A 26,032-nucleotide genomic window follows, 5' to 3' on the forward strand; every position below is an offset into this window, starting at 1 on the left:
TATTATTGAGAGACAGGCTTACTCTCTGTTCCACAGGCTGAGACAGGACATCACATATTGTATTATTATTATTGATTGACAGGCTCACTGTTCCTCAGGCTGGGACAGGAGATAACACACTGTATTATTATTATTTAAAGACGGGCTCACTGTCTATTCCTCTGGCTGGGACAGGGGATCACACACTGTATTATTTTTATTGAGAGACAGGCTCACTGTCTGTTCCTCAGGCTGGGACAAAGGATCACACACTGTATTATTACTGAGAGACAGGCTCACTCTCTGTTCCTCAGGCTGGGACAGGAGATCACACACTGTATTATTATTATTGACAGATAGGCTGACTGTCTGTTCCTCAGACTGGGACAGGAGATCACACACTATATTACTATTATTGACAGATAGGCTCACTGTGTCTTCGCTTGGGCTTGAACAGGAGATCACACACTGGATTATTATTATTGAGAGACAGTCTCACTGTCTGTTCCTCAGGCTGGAGCAGGAGATCACATACTGTATTATTATTATTGATTGACAGGCACACTGTTCATCAGGCTGGGACAGGAGATCGCACCCTGTATTATTATTATTGACAGATAGGCACACTGTGTCGTCATTTGGGCTGGGACAGGAGATCACACACTGTATTATTATTATTGAGAGACAAGCTCACTGCTGTTCCTTAGGCTGAAACAGGAGATCACACACTGTATTATTATTATTTAGAGACAGGCTCACTGTTCCTCAGGCTGGGACAGGAGATCAGACTGTATTATTAATATTGAGAGACAAGCTCACTGTTCCTCTGACTGGGGCAGGAAATGACACACTGTATTATTAGTATTGAGAGATAGGCTCAGTGTTCCCCAGGCTGGGACAGGAGATCACACACTGTATTATTATTATTGAGAGACAAGCTTACTGTCTTTTCCTCAGGCTGGGACAGAAAGTCTCACTGTATTATTATTATTATTGAGAGATAGGCTCACTGTCTGTTCCTCAGGCTGGGACAGGAGAACACACACTGTATTATTATTATCGAGAGACATGCTCTTTCCTGACTGTTCCTTAGGCTGTTACAGGAGATTGTAATCTGCTTTATTATTATTGAGAGACTGGCTCACTCCTGTCTGTTCTTCAGGCTGGGACAGGAAGTCACACACTATATTATTATTATTGAGAGACAGGCTCACTGTCTGTTCCTCAGGCTGGGACAGGAGATCACACAGTTTATTCATATTATTGTTGAGAGACATGCTCACTGTCTGTTCCTCTAGCTGGGACTGGAGATCACACACTGTTCTATTATTATTGAGAGACATGCTCACTATTTGTTCTTCAGACTGGGACAGGATATTCCACACTAGGTTATTATTATTGAGAGACAGGTTCATTGTCTGTTCCTCAGGCTAAGATAGGAGATCACACACTGTATTATTATTATTGAGAGACAGGCTCGCTGTCTGCTCCTCAGGCTGGGACAGGAGATCACACACTGTTATAGTGTGCTCTCACAAGGCACCAGTTCTGTAGGGGTTTGGGCATTTACTGGGACAATTATTTTTGTGGCAGTAAATCACAAAATTGATTCTTTTAATGGTCTTAGAATCCAACCATGCGATATAACTCAAAGTACCTCAACAGGTACTAATACACGAGGATACATTTATTAATATATAGAATATGCATGTAAACCTAACAGATCTTATCGTAAGAGTTATCAGAATACAAAAGATATAAATTAATTCAGTTACAAAGAGTTACACATATCAAGAGGACATAAGTTCGGTATATCATTCATTTAGACCATTTCGTAATTGAACTTGTTTAAAACTTCTACATTAGATTCTCAAAACAAGTACATAACCCTTAGGAATTAAATTGATTCTCGTGATTCTTATCTTTCACCGTTTCCGTAGTGTAGCGGCTATCATGTTCGCTTAACACGCGAAAGGTCCCCGGTTCGAGTCCGGGTGGAAACAGCCTCGTTTTGCACGCTCCTGTACTTCACAGAGGTCTTGAGCGACTGGTCATTTGTTCCCAATGTATTTCCGGTGCCTTCGTGCACTCTTGTACCAAACGCACGTTCCTTCTGTACGCGGAGCCGATCATTTGCAATTGGGCTGTGCCGACAGACCAGGACGAGCTCTGTCGGCTCAAAAGCAGCACAGGACCTGCAAGAACAACAGAAAGATTAGCATCCAGCGGGGGCCTCTAGTGAGCCCAAGATCTCATCAAGAATCGGCTCCAGCAACAGGGCTGGGCGCATTGTTCCATTCTCCGACCACTCTCGGTGTAAACAAGTCCCTCCTGGTCTCTGCTTGAAATGCACTTTCCTGCGTTTGCTTTGGTGTAACTGGCTTCCCCTGCATGGGCGAATGTGAAGAAAATCCTTAGTAAGTCATTGAAGAAAACCGAGAAGAGGTCGGAGTGGCCTCTGTTGTTCATCAACGATCCAGTCAGGCAGTACTCCTCTGCAAAGCGCCGTTCGTTCACATCGATTGGCTTTTTTTTGCCTTCATTCGTGCAAGTAGTAAAAGCAGACGCCCCTATTCCGCCGTGACCTGGATTCGAACCGGGGTTGTTGCGGCCACACCGCAAATTACTGACCACTATACGATCACGGCGAGTTACCGATACAGACGTGGCAGGGCGGAAAAGGCTGTGCTCTCTTCGTGTGACATAATTCGGAAAAGTCCTGACGTTGCATTTCAACTGAGCCCCAGTATACATCGACCCTTCGACACTCTGAGTTACAACTCTCTTGCGTGTTTTCTCATATTTATGTAGTTTGCTTGCATGATGCCGGGAACAGTGTGGTTGTTCACTGCCATATGGTCTAGGGGTTAGGATTCCTGGTTTTCACCCATGCGGCCCGGGTTCGACTCTCGGTATGCGAACGTGTCGGTTTTGCCTCCTGCTTTCCAAAAGATCAGCACCGTGTACGAAGGAGCCGCATTAAAACCACTCGAACGTGCAAAACGTGCGAGAAGAGGGGGCGCTTGTTTCCAACCGAAACTTCTCGCGTGTGAGACGAGCTGATCACCGCTGTGGGAGGGTTACTCTGGTAGACAGGGCTGACCTTCGGCAATAGGATTTATACTCTCCAAGATGATATTTGCACTTTCTGGAGAGGCGATTTTCTCCACTTCAGTAGCCCGATTGCGTGGAGAGGGCTGTAGAATGTGGCACCACCTTTCCTGCTCCGTCCATGACAGGCGTGCTGGTCTCTGGAGAGAGAGCACGGTCCATCAGCGCACTCCAATAAAGGCACTGGAAGCAGCTGAATCGCATTGGCGAAGCTCAGCGCTGGGCCGCTGGGCACGTCTTACCACTGTTTCCGTAGTGTAGTGGTTATCACGTTCGCCTCACACGCGAAAGGTACCCGGTTCGAAACCGGGCGGAAACAGACTTCTTTTGTTGCCACGCACAAATTCAATCTGTCTCCCAGAATTACCTGGGCACACACACACACTGTCTTGTTTCTCCTACACGTATAGTGTAAAAATTAAGAACCCAGGATGAAGATGTGACAATCGAACAAACTCTTTATTATTTAACCTGTAACTCCGAACCAGTTAGCTCCTAAATTCACTATGACCTGTGACCCTGAGCAACCGTTATTCCCCGCTCAGCCCTCCATCAATCAACATGCAGTTTCACTGCTGACGCACACAAATATTACACCTTCTCCAGCTGTTATGAATCGCCTCTCTTCAAAGCCCGGTGTGTTTTTTTTTTGGAGATGTTATACAGATGCAGCCATTCAAAGTGCCAGAGGTAATTGATGCAAAACACCGCGGTGCGTGATTGGTTGACCGACAGGGGCACTCGTGGTCCGTTGGTCGGTCATAGAAAGATTTACAGTAAATGTCTTTACTGTGCCCATTTTAGCATTGAATATTTATATGGAATTTTACCACTACCACTAGTTGACTATTCATTGTTATTAAAATGACTTAAATTCGATCATATTGTGATATTTTGAAATATTTATATTTAGAAATATAAATTTGTTTGGTGCGAGTGAGGTTTTATTTAATCTCTGACCAAGGGAAACGTTTCATTTTTTCAAAGAAATGTTTGTTAAAGAGAGAGTCATGGCTTCAGTGGGATTTGATCACAGACATTGTGATAGGGAAGTTGGGAGCCTTACCCACAGCGCCACCAGCAAGGTCACATGGAGAGTGTTGAAAAAGCACTACAGAAACATTATCAACAGACAATGTACAGCGTGTACTATTCTTGTGTTGCGGTACATGAATATAATTATATCGTTATTAATTTCTTTAGATACGCGATTCCATATTATATTCCCTTTTAATCAAATTTTAAAAGTATGCTTGTTGACTCCGGTATCACGTTAGTTAAAGACTTCGATGCTTAAAATGTTTAGGGAGAAATGGAATACTGGTGTGTATGTTTTCTTTAAAGTACCGAGACCAGCCATATACTGTATGTTTAAGTTCCAAAATTAATATCGTTTATGGCCTTCACACGTGTTACAGTATGCTCCTATTCTTTTTATGCTCAGGTACTAAGATTTCCCTTCAGTGGTAAAATTAGATATGAATATTCAATACTTAAACGGGCACAGTTAAGACATTAAATATACATATACATACTGTATACAGTACAGTTTGCATACAGTAATATGTTATGTTTCTAAATCAATCTCTTTTATGAGCATGTGAAAGGTATGGTGAATCGATTCTCAAAAATTACTGTACTTTGCATGATTGGAAACAAATGTGTGATTGCAAAATGCTGTGGTGTTACTTTTACAAAAACGGTCAATGAAAAAAAGAATGTGGACCAGGGCAATACTTTGAGTTTACAGCTTGTCCAAGGTCATTCATTATTAATACTATTAGTAATATCTTCGTTAAAGACTTTGATGGCGACAGCTCAAACATGAGAGGTTGAGCTTCATTAGCTCCACCTTGCGGAAATTCCGGATACTATTATTTTTTTGCGGTATTATAGGAGAATTTACGGTAACTCGCGGTGGACTCTGTAAAGCCCACCGCAAAATAATGCGGTACCGCCCACTTGTTTTGAATGGCTGCATCTGTTTATGTCAGAAAGAGCACTGTGACGTCAGAGACACCAGCCAGAGCGCCGGGATCAGCGAGCGAGACCGCGGGAGGTGCGCGGAACGCACTGCGAAGAGTTATTGATCACTTATCTATCGACAACCAATTAATTCAACTGAAGAACCGTTGAATAAACGATTAACTTCATCGACTGGTGAGTACTGATTCTTTTCCCGTTCTTGACCCTGTTTTAAATATCTAGAAAACGGTCAATACCGCCTGTATCGATCAATTACAGTACCATAGTGCGTTTAGTGTTAATAATGTTCAATCCGAAATTAAAGAATGGTTATTCAAATTATTATTTAGGAATTTAATCCTAGAACTAGAGAATTATATTCCAAGTTGATAAATTTGTTTAAGTAACAGTTAAAATGCATTTTCTATTTGTTTACAAATCATAAGTATGGTAACCACGGCGACACGCGCCAAGTCACTGTGCCCGGCTAGGTGTCTCGCCTTCATCACAAAGAGCGGTGACGTCACGGACAGCTACTAATACTAATACTAGTGTATTCATGTTAAAATTAGTGAGAGTACAACTGGTAGTTTTAATATTAATGCTAGTATTCATGTTAATATTAGTGCTTATTATGGATATACTGTTAGACTATTTACACTAGTAGTCATGTTAGTTTTAGTGATATTATTACTGTTATGGAACAAGAAATAGGTTTATTCCATGCTGAAAAAAAGAAGAAAGAGAACACAACGTTTCGGCCGTGGAGCCTACTTCAGGTATCACAGTCTTTCTTTCTCTCTTTCTTCTTTTTTTCAGCATGGAATAAAACCTATTAGTTGTTCCTTTGCAGCCTACGCATGCTGACGCAGCTACCCACCTGAATTATTACTGTTATTATTAGTATTAGTAGTGTAGTAGTAACTTTGTGTTATAGTTAGTAATAATGATAGTGTTAGTCATAGTGATAGTGTTACTGTTGTCATATTAGTGGTATTTTTGTTAGTGTTTGTTATAGTGTAACTGTAGGTAAGAGTGTATGTGATGTCCATCAGTGTGTGAGTTTGTGTCTGTGAGTATGTGTACTGTCTATGTGTGATTCTGCAAATGTGTGCGTATCAGTGTGTGGGTGTGTATCTCTGAGTGTAGTGTCTACAGTATGTGTGTGTCTGTGAATGTGTGCTAGTTTGTATTTGTGCATGTATGTGTCTGATTGTGTGTATAAATGTGTATGGTGTTAGTCAGTATGTGTAGTGTCTGTGTGTGTGAATGTGTGTGAGTGTGTAGGTGTATACTGTATCTCTCTGTGTGTGAATGTGTTTGTAGGTGGGCTTGGGCTCCAATGTTGTGTCTGATAGAAGTGACCCATCAACAGGTGTTGAGGTCCAGAGCTGCTTGCAAATGGAATCACTTTCTAGAGTCCAGACCAATGTCTACAGAGCTGTGAGTGCTCTGTTTTTATCACTATTAGTAGTAATGACAGCAGTAATAGTAGCAGGAGTATTAGTATCAGAATTAGTATTAGAATCTGAAGTCATGGTCGTAGTAGTAATGGTAGTAGTGGTATTAGCAGTTGTGTCAGTGGCAGCAGTATTAGTAGCAGTAACAGTACTACTAGTAGCTTTAGTAACATTAGTAGTAGCAGTAGGAGTAGCTGTAAAATTTTATTAGTTGCAGTTGTGTCAGTGGCAGCAGTAGTAGTAGCTGTAGTAGCAGTATTACACTAGAACCATGTGTTACGATTCCTGCCTCCCGGCAACGAAAGAGGCAGAAGAAGGCGTAGTCTTAGTTCATTAGTCTACCTATCAGTGTACGCTTTCACCACCACACCTCCGTCTCATCTTGTATTTAAGCACCTTAAGCATCTTGTATTTCTTTCCCTACCTCCTCGCTCAGTATTGGTTTTCCTTTCAAGCTACTTAGTTGCGCTACGCCTTCTACCTCTTCGTACTGTTCTGGTTCTGACTTTGGTTTCTCCACTTTTACTACATTTTTTGGATTACGGCTCTGCTTCGGTTGCTCTTTCTCAGTTTGGATCTCTGGCTTCCCCTGGACTCTCGGCTCTCTCCTTCGTCTCATCTATCCGCCAGGGCCGCAGGTCTGCCCAGGATTATGCCATAAACCTTCGAGTAGCAGCAGCAGAGACTCACTGGGAGGATGAGGTCCTAATTTTTCTTTTTCCGCAAGGGTTATGTGAAGAAATAAAGGATCACCTGGTAACTATACCACAGTTGGGCAGAACTTTGGAGGAAGTAATTTCCCAGGTGTTGGAATTAGAGTTTAGAATTTGTCAGAGGAATAGAGAAAGATCTCAGACACAGATACTAGAGGTTCCTCGGCCACCACCTACCAACACTCTAGACTCGGAATAATCTATGGAAATTGCCCACACCCGGTTAACTCCAGAAGAAAGAGAGAGACGCAGACGAGAGGGCCGCTGTATGTTCTGTGGAAAATTAGGACACTTTAAAGCTGACTGCCCTGCTTTACATTCATCTTTGAGGCGCCTCCCTATTACTCAAGATCCTGTGGTGAGTGAGTTAACTCAATCCTCTAAGTTTTCCTCAGGATTTTCTATTATGTCTACACTGTTTTGGGGTATTAAACAGACGCCACTTGCTTTTATTGACTCGGGGGCAGCAGGGAACTTCATTGACGCCTCCTTAGCTCAAGCTTGGAAATTACCCCTGACCCAGGTGACTCCTCCTCTTCGTGGACAATCTATTGATGGTTCCCCAGTGTCTCCAGGACTTATAAGATGGCAAACTGAATTAATAAGATTGCAAATTGGCGCCATACATGTGGAAGATATCTGGTTTTATCTCCTCGAGACACCATCACATCCCCTTGTACTAGGCTTTCCCTGGCTCCAACAGAATGACCCTAACATTTCATGGTCCCGTAGAGAAATTTTAACGTGGGCTCCGTCCCTGTATTGATTATAGTGGCCTTAATGAGATCACTATTAAGAACCAGTACCCTTTGCCCCTAATTCCGGCAGCGCTTGAGTCCGTGCATGGCGCCAAGATCTTCATCAAACTGGATCTACGAGGGACTTATAATTTAATCCGTATTTGGGAAGGGGACGAGTGGAAGACGGCATTCATGACAACCCATGGACATTATGAATATTTGGTCATGCCTTTTGGTTTGGTAAATGCCCCAGCAGTGTTTCAAACCTTTATTAATGATATTTTTTGTGATCTGCTACAAAGGTTTGTCTTGGTATACCTTGATGACATTCTAATTGTCTCTAATACCTTATCTAATACCCAGGATCATGTTCTCCATGTCAGAGAAGTACTCTCCCGGCTCATAAAGAATAAACTTTATGTCAAACTGGAGAAGTGCACTTTTAATGCTTCTAGGATTCACTTTTTAGGTTACATCATCTCTCCAGAAGGGGTGGAAATGGACTCAAGTAAAGTCTCTGCAATTACTGATTGGCCCACACCCAGGAACCTTAAACACATACAACGGTTTCTTGGTTTTGCCAACTTCTATAGGAGGTTTATTTGAAACTTTAGCTCGGTGGTTGCTCCCATAACCTGTTTAACTCGCAAAGGACCCAGACAAGGTAAATGGACCCCTCAAGCAGAAGAGGCATTTCAGCACCTGAAACACCTTTTCACTACTGCCCTCATCCTGAAACACCCTGATCCTTCTTTTCCTTTTGTTGTTGAGGTGGACGCTTCTGGCCATGGTGTGGGCGCTGTTCTCTCTCAACGTCATGGAGAAAAACAGATTCTTCACCCCTGCGCCTTCTAAGAAGTTATCCCCTGCACAGATGAACTATGATGTTGGTTATCGTGAGCTTCTGGCTATTAAGTTAGCATTGGAGGAATGGAGGCACTGGCTGGAGGGAGCTCATCATCCATTCTTGATATACACAGATCACAAAAACTTGGAGTATTTACAATCGGCCAAACGTGTATGTCCTCGCCAGGCCAGATGGTCCCTCTTTTCTCCAGATTTAATTTCCTTATCACCTACACTCCAGGCTCTAAGAACATCAAAGCTGATGCTCTCTCACGGATCCACGACCCCCCTGAGGCTGAACTGCTTCCTGAACCCATCATCCCTTCTGGTAAATTCCTGGCAGCTGTCAGATGGGACATAGAAGTCATAGTTAGATGCGCCTTGGCTGGACAAACTGTACCTCCTCAGTGCCCTCAGGACAAGTTATTTGTCTCAACCCCAGTCAGATCTTCTGTCTTACAATGGGGATATGATTCCCGCTTCGCCGGACACCCTGGATTCCGACGTACCTTGGAATTCATCTCTAGAGATTTCTGGTGGCCAACCATGGTTAAGGATGTCAAGGAGTATGTCCAATCCTGCTCTATATGTTCCCGAATTAAGTCTTCTCGGATGAGGGCGGCAGGCCCTCTTCAACCCTTACCTATCCCCGACCGTCCTTGGACCCACCTCTCAGTTGATTTCATTACTGACCTTCCACCAAGCCAAGGATACACGACAGTCATGGTTGTAGTAGATCGTTTCTCGAAATCCGCCCATTTTATTCCCCTACCTTCCTTGCCCTCAGCTAGGGAACTAGCAGACCTGTTCGTACTGCATATCTTCCGTCTTCATGGCATCCCTAAAGACATTGTTTCCGATAGGGGCCCCCAGTTTATTTCACGATTTTGGAAGGCCTTCTGTAAATCACTGGGAGCCTCAGTTTCGCTTACTTCAGCTTACCACCCGCAGGCCAATGGTCAAACTGAACGTATGAATCAAGAACTGCTAACCTACTTACGGGCATATATCTCATCTACCCAAGATAACTGGGTATCATTGCTTCCGTGGGCAGAATATGCTCATAATTCTTTGTATACTTCATCGACCGGCATGTCTCTATTCAAGTGTGCCTTAGGTTATCAGCCCCCTCTCTTCCCGGACTCCCCACCGGACACAGAAGTTCCTTCTGTTCAAGAATATATCGCTAACCTACAGGAATTCTGGAAGAAGGCTAAAGCCACCCTTCTTCACACTGCAGCTCGGCAGAAGACCGTGGCGGATCGGCACCGTCGAACCATACCCAGATTTCGACGTGGACAATTTGTCTGGTTATCTACCCACAACCTTCCTCTAAAGCAACCTTCTGGCAAGCTGGCTCCCAGGTTCATCGGCCCTTTTCGTGTCCTCACCCAGGTTACCCCTGTAACTTATCGGCTGGCCTTGTGCCAGGATTCACCCTACGTTCCATGTTTCCCTCCTTAAGCCCTTTCGCAGATCCACTCTGTCTAAACCGCAACAAAAACCCCGACCACCTCATGTAATTGATGGACTTCCTGCCTACACTGTAAATAAGATCTTAGATTCCCGATGGTCTCGTGGATCCCTGCAATACCTAGTGGATTGGGAGGGCTACGGTCCAGAGGAGCGGTCGTGGGTAGCGGAAAGAGATATACTGGATTCAAACCTGATCCGGGATTTCCATCAGAGTTTCCCTAATCGTCCAGCTAGGGCATCGGGAGCCGCCCATAGAGAGGGGGGTAATGTAACGATCCCTGCCTCTCGGCAACGAAAGAGGCAGAAGAAGGCGTAGCCTTAGTTCATCAGTCCACCTATCAGTGTACGCTTTCACCACCACACCTCCGTCTCATCTGGTATTTAAGCATTAGTCTTTCCCTACCCCCTCGCTCAGTATTGTTTCCCTTTCGAGCTTCTTAGTTGCGCTACGCCTTCAACCTCCTCGTACTGTTCTGGTTCTGACTTTGGTTTTTCCCCTTTTACTACATCTATTGGATTACGGCTCGGCTTCGGTTGCTTTCTTCTAGTTTGGTTCACTGGCTTCCCTTGGATTCTCGGCTCTCCCCTTCGTCTACGGTTTTGGATTACGGTTTGGCTTTGGCTACTCCCTCTCGGTTTGGATCACTGGCTTCCCTTGGACTCTCGGCTCTCTCCTTCGGCTACGGTATTAGGATCATGACTCGTCTCTGTCGGCTCCCGCAAGTGGGTTCACTACTTGGTTTCGGTTTCTCTGACCGAATCCATAACAAGCGGTTTATACAAAAAATTGTATATTTTTATTAAGTACAAGCTACTGTGCACTTTTAGGAGTTTAACAGGTTTGATATAAAGCAGCCAAAATATAAAAGGGGAAAATACCCCAGACTGCGTGTAAAGCCCACGTTGTGACTGTTGTTTTATTGTTAAATACGGCATACTGTGCACGAAATGTTGCACAAACATAATCTGATATTTTAATAATTATTATTTTAATAATTTGATCATGTAGCATTTTCAGGTTCCCTCAGGACAAAAGACAAGTGGAAACATGATAGTAAACCAAGCAACTGCTTTATTCTCCTATCAAAACCACACAAAAACCAAACAGAGGATATACACACACATGAGGAGACCGACAGAACACGTACACATGGATAGGGTGGTAACCCGTTAACTACAGGCTATACACTTATAAAGCTATACAGGACACTAAAACTACTAAGACACTATTTACATATGCAGGGTCAGCCGCTGGTCATCGTGCTGACCCTCAGACTCTTCACGGCTACAACTCCCAGCCTGCTCCACGGTACTATGAGCGCCAAGGTGCGCGTCCTCCTCACCACTGCGTTACACTGCCCCCACCTGAAGCGTCTGGCGTCCCGCCAACGTCGAACACCCCCCTTAGGCTGTACTCATACTCTGCTTAAGGCTGCAGGACTCTGCGTGAGCGGCCACTGCGGCGTGGTGGCGGCTGGCGGCCCACGGACGCCCCATCGTGCCAGGTGGTCGTACCATCGACCTGGTAGGGTGCCAGGTGGTCTTGGTGCAGGACCACCACTCTCCCCCGTGTTGTCCCAGCTTACAATCTCTGAGGTAGTTGTCACTAAACTCGGACGTGATGTGCCACACATGTGCCGTGTGCCTTTACTTTTGTAAAATTAAAGTCAAAACCCAAAACAGTAACATACTTAAGAGTAAATGCCTCCTAATAGCTAGCAAGCGCTCCTAGTTAGTAAAGTTGTTTTGTGTCCCTGCCTGTCACCGGGGTTTGATTACCGACGGGGAGACAGCTAGTTTTTTTACAATCAGATTCCAATCTTTAATGCTGTGTGTGAGAGTTTACGTAACTTTCCTTTTCTCACATTTTCTGATGATTATTCCGAAGGAGCGCCCTGTCAACTCCTAATACTTTTCAAAAATCTGCCTGCATGTTTGATTATTTTTGTTTTATTTAGAAAAAGTTCAATATTGATCATAACTAAAGAAAATTATGATCAGAAACAAAAACAAAATGTTGAAGATGCAACTCGATCTTGAATCAGAGCTGGGTGACATGGGCTTCTGTTCTGATATGGTTGTACGAGAAACAGGAGGAATCTCTTCTCTCCTATGGAGCATGAGCTGAATCAGGAATGAGACATGTCATATATTAACGCATGACCTACATCGTAAAACTAAAACTAAATTAAAAACTAACATTAAATTATCAGAGACATTCATTTCTATACAAACAAGAGACAGACAAAGCAATAATTTTACATTAACTTGTCCTGCACTGATCAGACTAATTGAAATGGTCTGATTCAGAGCCTGTGCAGCTCGTGCTAATACAACAATTCCAGTATTGAACCCTCAGCACCATACTGACTACTGAGCACAAGTTCAGCTGCTCTCCAGCTTTGTTATGCACATTTTTTTATTGCAAATGGAGCTGATCTCCAGACAGTAGTGTTAATTAGTCAGCAGCCTCTACTAGTAATACATTGCCCCTGTCCAAAATCTCTAGGTAAAAAAAAACACATTTTATACATTTGTCTGTTTAAAGATATAATCTCATTAAAAAAGACAAAGGGTTTGTGTGTCAATTGTTTTGATTAATTTCGAACGCAAAGAAAAGTAGTTTTCTTCCAAGAAATCACACATTTGTCGCATCCTCCATACTATACTTCTCTCTTGTAGTATTAAAGCATTTTGATTTAAACTGAACAATATATTAAATGTTTCATCTATACACTTACGATTAACATAGGCAGCCTTGAACGGATTGTGGAAATCAAATATACAGATGGATTCAGAGTGTGCTTTCCAACTTTTGTGTAACATTTTCCTTTGATAGGGCGGAGTTGTTTTTAAAATCTGGATTAAATAAAAAGGAGTGACGTCAGTGTAAAACAGCTTTCCTTCATGGGGAACAACAGTTGTGTTCCATATTTCTAATTATTTTGGTTTCAAGATAGCAATTTAGTATGAAACATAAAAGCCAGCTGGATAAATCTGTTACACATCATTTACAATGGTCTTTCAACTAATAGCCTGTGCAGGGATCAAACCCTAACTGTTGGTACGAGTTGCATAAGGCTCTGCAACATGCAGATGAGAAACTAACCTCCGCTTCTTCATTATATACACAGTGAGCTATATATGCGGGCTTACTGCCCCCTGCGGGCTCTGTATTTGAATGCGGTACAAGACCGGCCATGGAGAAATGAAGTGAAGAGGGTGTGTTCATTAAAAGGCTCATAGCGTCCCTGGGAGGTCTCAAACCACCACCCTTTTGGTTAACAACCGAGCCACAAAGACTCATGTACAGCTTAACACTTCTCAGTCTCAGTGAAAGTCATACACTCCGTAAAATTTCTGGAGAATCATTTGTCAATTAATAAAGTATTATCTATCTATCTTAAAGGAAAATCGCCAACAGTGGCCGATATCTATTGGAGTTTTTTTCATTCTATACTGCAATTTCTGAAGGGTACCCTGTGAAAATACAAATTTTGACGAGAAGGGATGGACATATAAGGTCAGCAGGCTTGGGGAATTGGGCCTTATGGTGAAGGCTGCGGGCTCAGCATCAGCAGAACCTGATCAGTATCGGTTGACTCCGATATACTTTGACAACTTACTTTCTGGATTTAGAGACATTTACCTTAGTGTTGGTATACTAAGATGTTTTGGTAACGAGGAAGGAGGGACAAAGCAAATTGGCAGAATGTGTGCTATTTTGTTGACTACAAGTCCTCACATGCCAAAGGGTCAATATATAAAAAAAACGTAACAGTATAATCTCTTGTACTTCACGATTTAATAGTGTCTGTTACATTGTGTCTCACACCTCAGTGTCAGAATTGTGAGGCGAGTTTGTAATCAGGAGGGAGGGCCATAGCAATTCAGCAGAAATTGCATTCACCTTTTCCCAATGCATTCTCACATGCCATTTTCTCACATGCCATGCTCAGAGGGTCATATTTTTAAAATGGTATCATAAAATGTCCTGAAGTTCAGGATTTTGACAGTCTGTTATATTGTGTCTCACACCTTGATGTCAGAAATATGAGACGATTTTAAAATCAGGAGGGAGGGCCCTAGAAATATAGCAAACATTGCATTTACCATTTGACAATGTATTCGCTCATGCCATGTTCAGAAGGTCGTATTTAAAAAATGGTACATGTCCTGAAGTTCAGGATTTTGATAGTCTTTTCCATTGTCTCTCACACATCAGTGTCAGAATTTTTAGACATTTTTATAACCAGGAGGTAGGTTTGATCACCCTCTGCTCATCCTCAGTTAACCATATAGTCTCATATGCCATGTAATAAATGTCCCATTTAAAACTGCTATATTAAAATTTCTTGTAAAATGCAAGAGTTTGAGACTTTTTATGATCAGAAGGCAAGGTCGTGGAAAATATGCAGAAAGTGCCAGTGAATTTACGTTTTGCCTTTGTCTTATTTACTCCTGGTATAACATGCCAGTTTGTTTTATTGTGAGTTGTGTTTCTGAAATGTGTTTCATACAAAAATGCAATTACAATACAAAAATGCAATTTGGACAGTCTCTACTTACACATTTTAGATAGTAGATATTACATATCTACTTACATATTCCCCTTTACTGAGGAAATGTACAGTAATACATCGGGATAAGTATTTTTAAAAATGACTGTAGAGAGCCATCTACAGGCGAAAGACGACATAACATCACAGCAGCAGCATTTCAGATGGAACGAAAAACGCTAAGCAGCGGCTGGCGAATAAGAAGCCAACTTCAGCCTCGTTAATGCAATAGCATTAGGTGAGGTGGAAAAATAGTTTTCGCTCTGAATCTTAACATTTTTATAGGAGGTGTTCTAGGACTTCTTGCCTCAGAAAAAAAAAAAACTGCCAGTACATCACTTATTTCTACTCCATCAATAGCAGCAGTGTTATCAGTACTGAGCCCTAAGTGTAGGTCCTATCATCATATAAAAAGTCGAAAGTATCGACTGCATTCAACTGATAAAATGTATCTTCTATGAGAGTTATATCTTTATCCAAAATACATCGGAAACAAATTTGCACGTTTTTTGGGGGGGATCCTGAAGACTGAGACTCAAAACTTTTTTTTCCTTCTTTCCAGGAGGAAGGATTATTCAGATGCATACATTGTCCCAAAATCGATGTACTCTTCAATGATATTAAAATCTTCAAAATCTTCATCTGAACATCGATATTGAAATATGATATTGTACAAATTGTGGTTTTCTTTTTAAAGCAAATTTTATGCTTTAAATTAAATAAATTGTATTTATTATGAATGATTTATCAAATGTGTCATTTAAATCTCCAGTCATTTCTATATCAGTCTGAAGGCCTTGCAGTAAAGATTGCAATTCATCCAAAAAATGCCAAGTTTCTCACTGGTGATACATACAAGGAAATGAATGTATATTTCCCCCACCAAATCAACAAATTTAAAATCAAATACCTCCCTCATCTACAGGTGGAGAGAATAATGTCAGAATAAATTCAGGTTTAAAAGTCAGGAGCATTGATAGTCCTATTTTAAAATGACTAAAATGCTCAAAATATATTAAAAAGCTCTGTAAAATGCAAAAATAATACAAAAATTATTAAAACAAGGTAAAAAGAATTAATACACAGTTATAAAGCTCAGGAATTATCAATGGGAAGTTACAATGGGTTGATTGTGTTTCATACGATTTAAAAACATAAAATGTTTGAAAAATATCCACTTACAATATGCTAAAAATGGCTAGAAAACCTTAAAACAGGTGTGTATTTTTTTTAAAATAAAACAAGTTAAAAATAAATACTAAATGCGTTTAAAATTCAGGAATGTAATTGGTCAGATCCTTACTATGAGTGATGCTGGTCAAAAAAATATTCAATTTAAAAACGGCAAGAGCTCGTATGAAAGTTCGTAAGTATCTTTGTTATAACAGCTGCGCCAGAACTATTCAGATACATCAGAAAAGTACCTGAACTTGACTGGTTTATATTCAGTTATGTGCATTGGGAACGAAAGGGAGACTTAGATGGATTTTTTTAGGGTTTTAGGAATCAGAACATTTATTTTTACACGTTTATGCCTACGAGCAGAAATAACTTCCTGCTTTCAGTGCTTTTTTTGTTTCTGCTTGTAACCTCGAACAGAGAAACCCAGTACTGACTCACAGAAACACCCCGGAGTTTCTGTGTTTCTGGGATTTAAGAGGGATGTACTGTATGAAGACAGTAAAGGGAGTTTGATGAGTCTTGAAGGAGGAGACACGCATTCCGCACGGGGAGCGCAGAGCAATGAGCCGCACCTGCTGCGCGCCGAGTCCTGTCCTATATAACCGCTGAGCGCGGACACACAGAGTCTCCAGGCAGTGTTGGAGATTTATGATTTTTCCTTTTGAGTAGAAACTGGGTTTTCTTCCTCTAGTTAAAGTTATTGGCGTTGTGGTTACTGTGCTAGACCGTCGGGAATAGCGCTTTTATTTATTTATTTATTTTTTGTCAAGCGGTCTGCTGTGTACGTGAAATAAAGATAAGAGTTCTTTCTTGATACTTCACAAGAGTATACATAATTCACGAGCTGTATTTAAAAACAATGAACTGGAAGAAAAGCAATAGGGCTGGAGTTTATAGACTGTGATGCAAATACAAGAGTAGGAGAGAAGGGGACTAGTTCAGGAGCACAACTGGCCCTCCCCTGCCCATTCTCCCACCAGGGTCTGTTGTAACCCAGTGTGGAATTCAGCTCCTTACAGATCAGCTTTGGATCACTCAGCTGAGAAGCCCTGGGAATATGGGGCAAATACAGGAGATACCCACCAGACTAGAGGGAGAGTTTTTATTCCCCAAAGGATGACTTGTTTTACAACATAAAGAAACAAAAACCTCTGTTCTGCTGCTCCAGGCTTGTTCCATTGGGAGCTCATGAACAGTAATTGGGGGTTGTTTCCACAAGGGGGGCTGGAGTAAGTTGAGGGCAATAAAAAATCATTAGATCTGATTGACCAGTTAAAGTGAATTGTTCTGCTTTCTGCACAGAAGCCACTGCTCTCTTCTCAATGTGTGGGTGAGTCTGTCAGTGATATAACAGCTAGGCAGGACTGCTACTCTTGTGTGATTTATTTCATCTCGTGTGACCCCATCTTCCAAAGACAACAGTCCAGTCTAGCATGGAGTGTCCCAGACTGCTCTGTCAGTGACAGTTAGAGGTTTATCTTGTCTTTTGTTCAGCCAGAATGTGACAAATAGTGACCCCTTAATGGAGGAAACTTTATCTTTATACCACTTGACAATGTTACAGGTGTTGGTGGGGGGGGATCCCCAGTGATCCCACAGTCTCACATAGACAATGGCCAGTCTACACAAACCTCAGTCAACACAGCCCTGACCCCTGTTATGTCACCCAGGTCTTCACTGTGAGACAATGATTATTTAGATTATTCAATGGAAGTATGAAATTAAAATAGTAAAGTCTTGATAAATAGAGTATATTGTCTATTTATTATACTTTTACATTGTGACAAAAACGAATTTCAAGTCCATCATGAGCACATGCAGCATATTGAAAACCGGTCTCTGCACTGTAAAGGAATCTCAGTTCACTTATAAAAACTTTAGCTAATAAACCTGAAACTTCATTTTTTTTACTGCTTGTTCTTTAAGGTACTAACTCTTTGACATTATGTAGATTAAAATAAGACTGTTCACAAAGAAAAAGCATTTATCACAAATGTATCATGCCAAAAACACTCGAGTAATCAAGAGCAATTAAGAAAAAACAAAACCATCTTTTGAGGATGCCAGATAGAAATGTAAACACACACACTTGTACGTGGGGCCAATTTTACCAGAAACTAGTTAACCCACCAATGATCTTGGACTGATGTCTGAAAACCAGAGCAAATAGTACAATATTAAGGTACTACAGCTATTAGTAGAACAGATCTAGCTTCTCAACATAATACTAATGTCTAAACTTCATTGAATGGTGACACTTCAATCTTTAATATTCAATGTTTTTCTGAGAACAGACCGTCATATACCTTTATCCAGTGGTTTTCAGAGCAGAGACATCCGTGTGGGCAAGAGTGCTTTCCCTGTGGTCCGCCACACTTCAGCTACCCACGTTCTGGCTGTGTTCTGTGTACTCATGGGAGCGTGGCCTGTATTGAATATCGGGCACTTTGTACAAATGAATAATGTGAGCATATTAATATGATTTGTAGTTCAGGTGGGTAGCTGCGTCAGCATGCGTAGGCTGCAAAGGAGAAAGTAATAGGTTTATTCCATGCTGAAAAAAAGAAAGAGAACACAACGTTTCGGCCGTGGAGCCTTCTTCAGGTGTGCCCAAACCTCTTCTTTTTTTCAGCATGGAATAAACCTATTACTTGTTCCTTAATATGATTTGTGTTGAAACCAAACATAGACAATCACTGTTAAAACTTGAATTCAACCTCCATTGTCCACTCTTGAAATGCTGACCACCCATCTTCTGGCTTCTAGATGCACGTTAATGGATATTTCTTGTCATCTTTTTTTCCCCCATATGCTCTTCTCTGCATCATTAAGTACTCTGGGTCATCTCATGTACCTCGTGGCATCCTGGCTGCTTGTGAAGGGCAGACGGCTGCTATAAAAATAACATGCCTATTAGTATGATGTTGAAGACAAAACCAGAGCAAAACAACTTTTGCACTTTACAATTTATCACAAGCTTGTCATATTTACAGTCATCAACTGATTTAGGCTGCTGTTCCTGTGAAAAATGTCCTTTGTTTAAGAGATTCAATTTTAAATCTTTAGATTTTAAATATAAACCACTGACAATATGGTAATCACTTTTAAGAAGTTGAAAGATAGCTCTACAACTATGTTGTCCTTAACCTATTAAGAAACTACCACTAAAATTGTAAGAAATTGTTCTCTAGACTCATCTTGTGGGCTCTGTTCTCGATGAATTGGAAAGGTGTCGTTCATGAAGTCCAGTACTCTGTTGATCTCACTCTTACCAAGAGACTGCCCATCTAACACTACGGGAAACTCCAGTGCCTGGTCTGGGAATGCTGTGATATTCAGATTTTGTCAATAAATTTCAAGAATGCTTCACATATTTGTTTACACTGTGACATTTCTTTACAGTAACAATTGAGTGGGATAGTTATCTGCCTTCTATACTCTTCTGAAAATCATGTATCTTTTGGGCAGTCCCATATCCCTTCTTTATATCCTTGCTGATGAGAATGAGAAATGCTATTTTCAAGACATTAACATGAATATCATTTTTACATTAATTCCAAGGTACAAGAAAATGAATATCTTCAAAATATGCACTTTAAAATGGTCAGTGAACTAACCACTCCAGAGCTTGTCCTTTTCCTTGAAATTATTTCCTGGAAAAGCTGTAATCAAAGAGGAGCTCTTCTCCCTCAACAATGTCCCTTTTTGTCAGAGACAGAATTATGACAGGCTGTTCGTTGATTATAAATGACTCTCTTACAGCCCTTACGTTGTCTTTTCTCTTTATCCATCTTAAAATTGCCTCCTTATCAGGGAGGCAGGCACAGTGTTCTTCATGAGCATCAATTCACGGTTTTTGTGCACGTTCATCTGAAAATAAGACATCTCATCTCTCCTTCTGTCATCTTTGCCATTAGGGCTTCAGCAGTTGTCTTTGTGACCTCGTCATGCTAATCACACACCACCTCTCCCTTCTGGAAACGCCTGGAAGTCACAACCTTCTTCCCCTACACAGGATTGTCAGTGATGCTCAGGCCTCTCTTGGTTTGATGCTTTACTATCTTTGTAATTTGCTTGTCATTTGGTGGCAGTCCTGTGTTGGGCTTCCACTTCTCAAGCACTTCAGACACTGTTGATGCATTGGCTGACCAGCCTATCTTTTGAACATAGCGGGTTACCTGGCCTTCTTTGGTAACCTGATAATATGATGGTCTGGAAGGAAAACCACAATATAAATCCTCAGAATATATTCCAAACTTAGTGTTTGTTGTTGAAAATAATTGATTTGTAAACTAACCATTAATGGTCTGCAGTCTCACGTCCTCTGTTCTGATCTCGCCTGTCATAAGTGTTGCCTTTGACTTCCAGTCAGTCTTAGATGCTCCTTCTTTTTGGGAAGCTGCCTGTCTAACGATGCTGGAAATGCCTGTATCAGCTGCTGGAAGCCTATAGCATCATCTGTCTTCGGACGTGTGAATCATGCAGCTGCTGTAGTGGACCTTGGCCTTGATCCAATGTTATAAAAATTTTAAATAAAATATCACAGGTCTGTGTAACACAATGTCAAAAAATAACTGAAGAGGTGTACTGTATTCAAACTTACTCCACAGCAGGTGTGCATTCTTGTCCAGAGTCTGATGATTGATTGCTTGACCTGACATTCCAAAAAAAAAAAATGAATAATCGTTGTTTTGTGAGATACTTATTTTAAGATTGCGATGATGCTTACTAAACTCCTTCTCCTGCAAAGCCTTCAATTAATTTGATTGCTGAACAGATGTTGGCATGAGTCAGTATTCTATAATGTTTTTCTGCAGGCACATTGGAATGGGCCAAGTAATCCGCCACAAATGCTCTTCTGTGCATCGGTTACATTTTTTGCTGCCATCTCAATTGCTCTCCTGGCTGGTAATGAATGGCAGGTGGCATCTACAAAACAAACAAGCAAGCATGTGTGAATGTTTCCAGCCCACAGAAATTAAAGTAATATTATTATGCTTACTTTTCATGCAGTCTTCTCAAATCGTTGGAAGGACTGTGAATTGTCTCTCCCGCAGATTAACTGAAAAACTTCTGTCTCCTTTCACAGCTGCTGACTTGGGCATTACAGCGTAGTTTAGTGAAGTAAAGGTGAAACATCTGATAAAACACAAATAAAATGCAATTAAGGTGCATTCCAGGTTTTCTTAAATACTGTACATGATGGGGAACTATGCAGGTGGAGGTCTTTTGTTCTGTATTAACATGGATTTTAATTGGCTTTTATGGACATTGTCCATGGTGTGAGGTTGCAAGTTCTGTGATGGACTGGTGTCACATTATGGGGGATAATGTGCTTTGCGCCCACTGCTTTCCAGGATGGTTCCAGTTCCACTACAACCCTGAATCAGGTGGAGGGGTATATTAATGTTCCTCTTCACTCAATGCAAAGGAAGTCAGCTGCTGTGATGAGGTATTGTGCTGGTTAACAGCAGTTATTACCATTTTTTTGCCCACTTGTTGAAACAACACTTTCCTTGCATCCATTCCTCAACCTGTAATAGCAAGAAAATAAAAACTCTGGTTCTGGACTCTGCATCTGCCTATATCTGTGGGAGAAAGTAATGCTATCAACCTCTTTTGTATTCAAATTAAAAGAAGTATAGTTGAATAATTTTAAAAATGAAAAGTACCTCTTTCTGATAATCTCTTGGCGACATTCTTACTGTTTTTCTTCTGAATATCCTTTAGGATACTTTTGAAGTTGATGATGAAGTTAGCCAATCTGGGATCATCTACTTTTACATTGATTGCATCCAGGATGTAGCACGGAAAACGGTTTATGTTCTTGATATAATTAGCAATGGTTTGGTGAGACAGTCCAGTGGTCTTCATTTGGTTACAATAATTGTGTTTTGGTTATGCCCTTTACAAAGTTTAAGGAATATTCAGATCGATCCATAAAGAAATGGGGATCTGGAAACATTTTCTACCTGAAAAATTTAAAGTCATAATGTTTATGGCTGACATTTCACATGGGTGAATTTTAAGCTAAGGGGTAAAAACATGTGCTATGGAAATACCACTGATCAATTTGTAAATGCCTTTAAAAAACAAATACCTCCTGAGAGCAATCTGCCACCCGCAGATCCTTAGTAAGGTCCTATTTAAACGCAGCCAGGAGAGGAGCATCCAGGAAGTGCTATCTATCCAGTCCAGCCTGGGCCACTGTCTTCCTGAGAGCCTGCTGATGACTTTTAACTACTGGGGGTCAGTAGGAATATAAGATACAAATTTAAACATTATATACCTGTAAGACAAACTAAAATAGAAGTATTCTGGACAGCAGCCTCTTACTCAGGGTATCTGGAACACGGGTTTATTATTTTAACATACCTTTACATAATGGTACATTTAAAAAAGAAACAGAAGAACCCTTATAAATTATAAATATCTCACCTTGATGATTTGTCTTCAGGATTCCACATAAAACAGCTCGTAAAACAGCCCTGACTCTGCCAGTCTCACATCCTCACCAGACATGAGCTCTATGCTCTTGCAATCCCCGTCCTTCGGATGAGACGTAAAACCGAGGTCCTGGCTCTCTGTGGTCATTAACAATCCCAGGGTGTTTCTCGAAAAGAGTATTGGTGTAATCCCGGCGTCCTGGCCAAATTTCCCATTGGCCCTTACCAATCATGGTCTCCTAATAATCCCCATCTATGAATTGGCTCTGCTCTCCTCCCCACTGATAGCTGATGTGTGGTGAGTGTTCTGGCGCACTATGGCTGTCGTCGCATCATCCAGGTGGATGCTGCACATTGGTGGTGGAGGGGAGTCCCCATTACCTGTAAAGTGCTTTGAGTGGAGTGTCCAGAAAAGTGCTATATAAGTGTAAGCAATTATTATTAATTAATCCCCAACTTGCCCATTCCTCAGGTGATTCAATAAGTTCTTCCTGGCATGGAGTGAGACCTCACTGATCTCCTCTGCTGAGGCTCATTTCATACACACCATTTAGGAGAAGAGGAAACTGGTCAAATGTCTTCAGGCAGGTCTTGCACACCAGAGGAATCCTCATGGGTCTCCTTTGAAAATAAATAACTTTTGTGTGAAGAAACAAATTAAGACTGTTTCAGTTTCTTCACTGAGGCTTAATTTTCTCTTCAATAGCTTCACCATATTGTTTATTGTATTTTTTATCAGAATTATACCTTGCTCTAAAATAATGACTTTATAAAACAACTAAACTCTAAACTTAGTCTTGGTTGCAGTCTTTTCAGTAGAAGCCATTGTAGACTTTAAGAACTGCTGTGATAATTTGATCTGCCCCAGTGTCCTTCCCTAACCCAGTATTGATAGCTTGTGTATGGGCCAACGTGTCCTTATGTAATTTCCTCCCATAATGTTTCTTTGATCAGTTGGAAGCAAGCGTGAAAGCTTCCTCCCTGTGGGGAAGCTCAAGATCCTCTAGTTGTAATGACAGATTTTCCTCGTAGTGCTCTTCGAGGATCTGCAGTGTGGTATGAAGCCAATTTTTGGCATTGCTTACCAGCTTCAAATATGTGAGTTTGGCTGGCTTGGAAGGTTTTATGAGGTGCTTAAGTTCCTCGGTCTTCTGTCATAGGCTGGTGGGTGTTCTGTTCTCCCGTCCAAAAAAACTGCTGTTTTGTAAATGGTGAACTGTTTGGGTCATTTTGTAGATGATCCTGGTTCCTTGTTGGAAGGTATCCTGTCTGTTTGACATGTTTGGTGTGTGGCCGACAGTATGGAGGGTGACCATACAGTAGCGTGGGTTGTCAACTCTAGCACGGAAGATCAAAAGCTGGGAGAGAGGAGGAGGCAGGAGCAGTAGAGAGACAGAGAGGCCAGTTGGAGTCCAAGAGCTCTGTTTAGGATTGATATTGTTAATGGCATCAGTGACTGGGTTATTGTCCTCTACTGGAGAGGAGGAGCCGTCAGCAAAATGAACTTTGAGCTGAATCCCGTGGTAAAAACAGTTGAGGTCGACTTGGGTTTGCAGGGTGTCCAGCTTCTTGGGGACTAGAACAAAACTGAGGCCTTTGCTAAGAAGAGATCGCTCATCCTGTGGAAGGAAAAGGTCAGAAGGTATAGTAATGACAAGGTTGGGATTGGTTGAGCTGGTAGGGGTGTTATTGGGCTTTTTCTGTAGAAGATGATTGAGTTTTTTTTTTCCTTCTCTGAAGTAAGGAACTAGTCAAGTTTGCAATCTATGTGTTGAGGTTATTGTCTATGTGTACACCTAAGTACTTATATAAATCAACTTGAGTGATAAATTTGTTGTAGATTACTACCTGTGAGTGATCACCAACTGCTCTGGGATAAAAAAAAAAACAATTTCTTGTGGTGTTTTTGTTGCATTTAGAATGAGAATGTCTGTATCTTGGTATTTTTTTAGGAATCTGTACAATGAGTCTCATTTACACAACGAGTATTTAAAATGGCTTATATCGATCTATAAAGTAAAACTTCATATCCAAAATCCCGAGACTTTTTAAACAAGTTGACAATTTTTTTTCCATTCATCATTGGTTACCATCCCAGATTGGTCAGTGACAAGTCTTTTTTTTTTCAGCACTTTCCTGTTGTGCTGCTCTACTTGTATTGTGAGTCCCGCATCAATAACCTGGAAACAAAAATATCTGAACAAGCTCTGACCAAATGGAATCGACCTCCCTTTCCAGTTCAGATCCGGGTGCAAGATGCTGTGTGTCCATATTGGAGATCTTGTGCTTGCAAACTTGGGGAAAGCAGTACATGACCTGTGATTTCTGACTAAATCACGGAAACAATTGACCAAGTTTTGAAATGATCTTCACTGTTTAACTCTAGTGTTGTATACGATTTGTAATTTTAGAAAAGATCTGCGACTCCATCCATTCTGTAAGTCAACAGTTATCAAAAGGACAGTTCCCCCAATGTTGGGCATATTGAAACCAGTAGTTAGCTGTGTTTCAGAGTAATCCTGTAGAAAGAGATAAGGAATATTGCACATATACAATGCTTTGCAGTGCAGGGTGGCTGTTCACTTATTAGTGGTGCCTAGTATGCAAAAACATAAGAGGTTCCAAAAAAGTAAATGGGCAAAAGGCCTCCTATGTCATTTGGTAGTTGATTTACTAATCCAACGATCTCATCCTGCTGTTTCTTGAAAGAAACCAGGGTATCGGCTTCAACAACATGGCTGGTTAGCTTGTTCCATATCCCCACAGCTCTTTGGCTAAAGGGCTGCTCCTTGGTCTGTTTTGAACCGGTTCAGTCAGTAGTTGAAACCAACTTTACAGTATTGTGAAGAGGAATGCAGGAAAATCCTGTATTCATTTTTTTGAGGTGGTTAGGTTTTGAAAAACATTTTAAATGAAGCACATTCCTATGCAAATCCTCCCGCTGAGAGGCCTACATAAAGGACCCGAATAGTTTAACTGTTTAATGTTCAACTGAAAACCATCTGTAGAATTTTTCAAATCTCACATAAAAATGGTATTGGAATTAGGTTTTTAAACCCATATCTGTAACATGCAATACTCTGGTGCTCCCTCTCGGTGCTTTTTGGAGTACGCAGCTATTTGTTTTGAAAATCCAGACATTTCTGGTTGTGAAATCACTCTTTAATATCATCCCTAACATCTTATCCTACATTTGTTTCAGTAGTATAGGACATAAAATATATGTAACTGATGCATCATATTCTAGCTTAACGATGGTTGTGCAAGCATGTAATAAGGAATAAAAACTGATTATCAATAACTTTTAAGGGTTTCATTTTTAATTTTTTAAGTAGTAGAATATACTAAGAACAAAACAGAGCCTGAAGATGAACTTCCAAATGCATTATATTGAAACACTTCCATATAAATATAAGTTTTTGTATTTTTCAAATCTAAAGTAGCACTACATTTCCTGCTCACAAAACATACCATGGTGATAGTATACATGCCTAAACTACTCGGCACTACAGGCATTGTGAAATGTACATAACCAGGTGTCTTCATTCTTGGCCT

General features: G+C 41.1%; 1 long non-coding RNA gene and 2 other non-coding genes across 3 annotated transcripts in view; all 3 read left to right on the top strand.

The window, feature by feature from the left end:
- The first annotated feature begins 1,909 nt into the window (after positions 1-1,909).
- trnav-aac (transfer RNA valine (anticodon AAC)) lies at positions 1,910-1,982 on the top strand. Its single transcript has one exon. It is a non-coding gene; the product is annotated as a tRNA-Val (tRNA).
- Positions 1,983-3,336: 1,354 nt separating this feature from the next.
- On the top strand, positions 3,337-3,409 carry trnav-cac (transfer RNA valine (anticodon CAC)). The gene has a single exon. It is a non-coding gene; the product is annotated as a tRNA-Val (tRNA).
- Positions 3,410-5,099: 1,690 nt separating this feature from the next.
- LOC138243037 (uncharacterized) overlaps positions 5,100-26,032 on the top strand; it is a 32,276-nt gene continuing 11,343 nt past the window's right edge. Inside the window, exon 1 of the long non-coding RNA XR_011191898.1 lies at positions 5,100-5,250. This is a non-coding gene — a long non-coding RNA (uncharacterized lncRNA). The remainder of the gene's footprint in view (positions 5,251-26,032) is intronic.

The sequence above is a fragment of the Lepisosteus oculatus genome, chromosome 14, assembly GCF_040954835.1.
Source record: "Lepisosteus oculatus isolate fLepOcu1 chromosome 14, fLepOcu1.hap2, whole genome shotgun sequence".
Taxonomy (NCBI): Eukaryota; Metazoa; Chordata; class Actinopteri; order Semionotiformes; family Lepisosteidae; genus Lepisosteus; species Lepisosteus oculatus.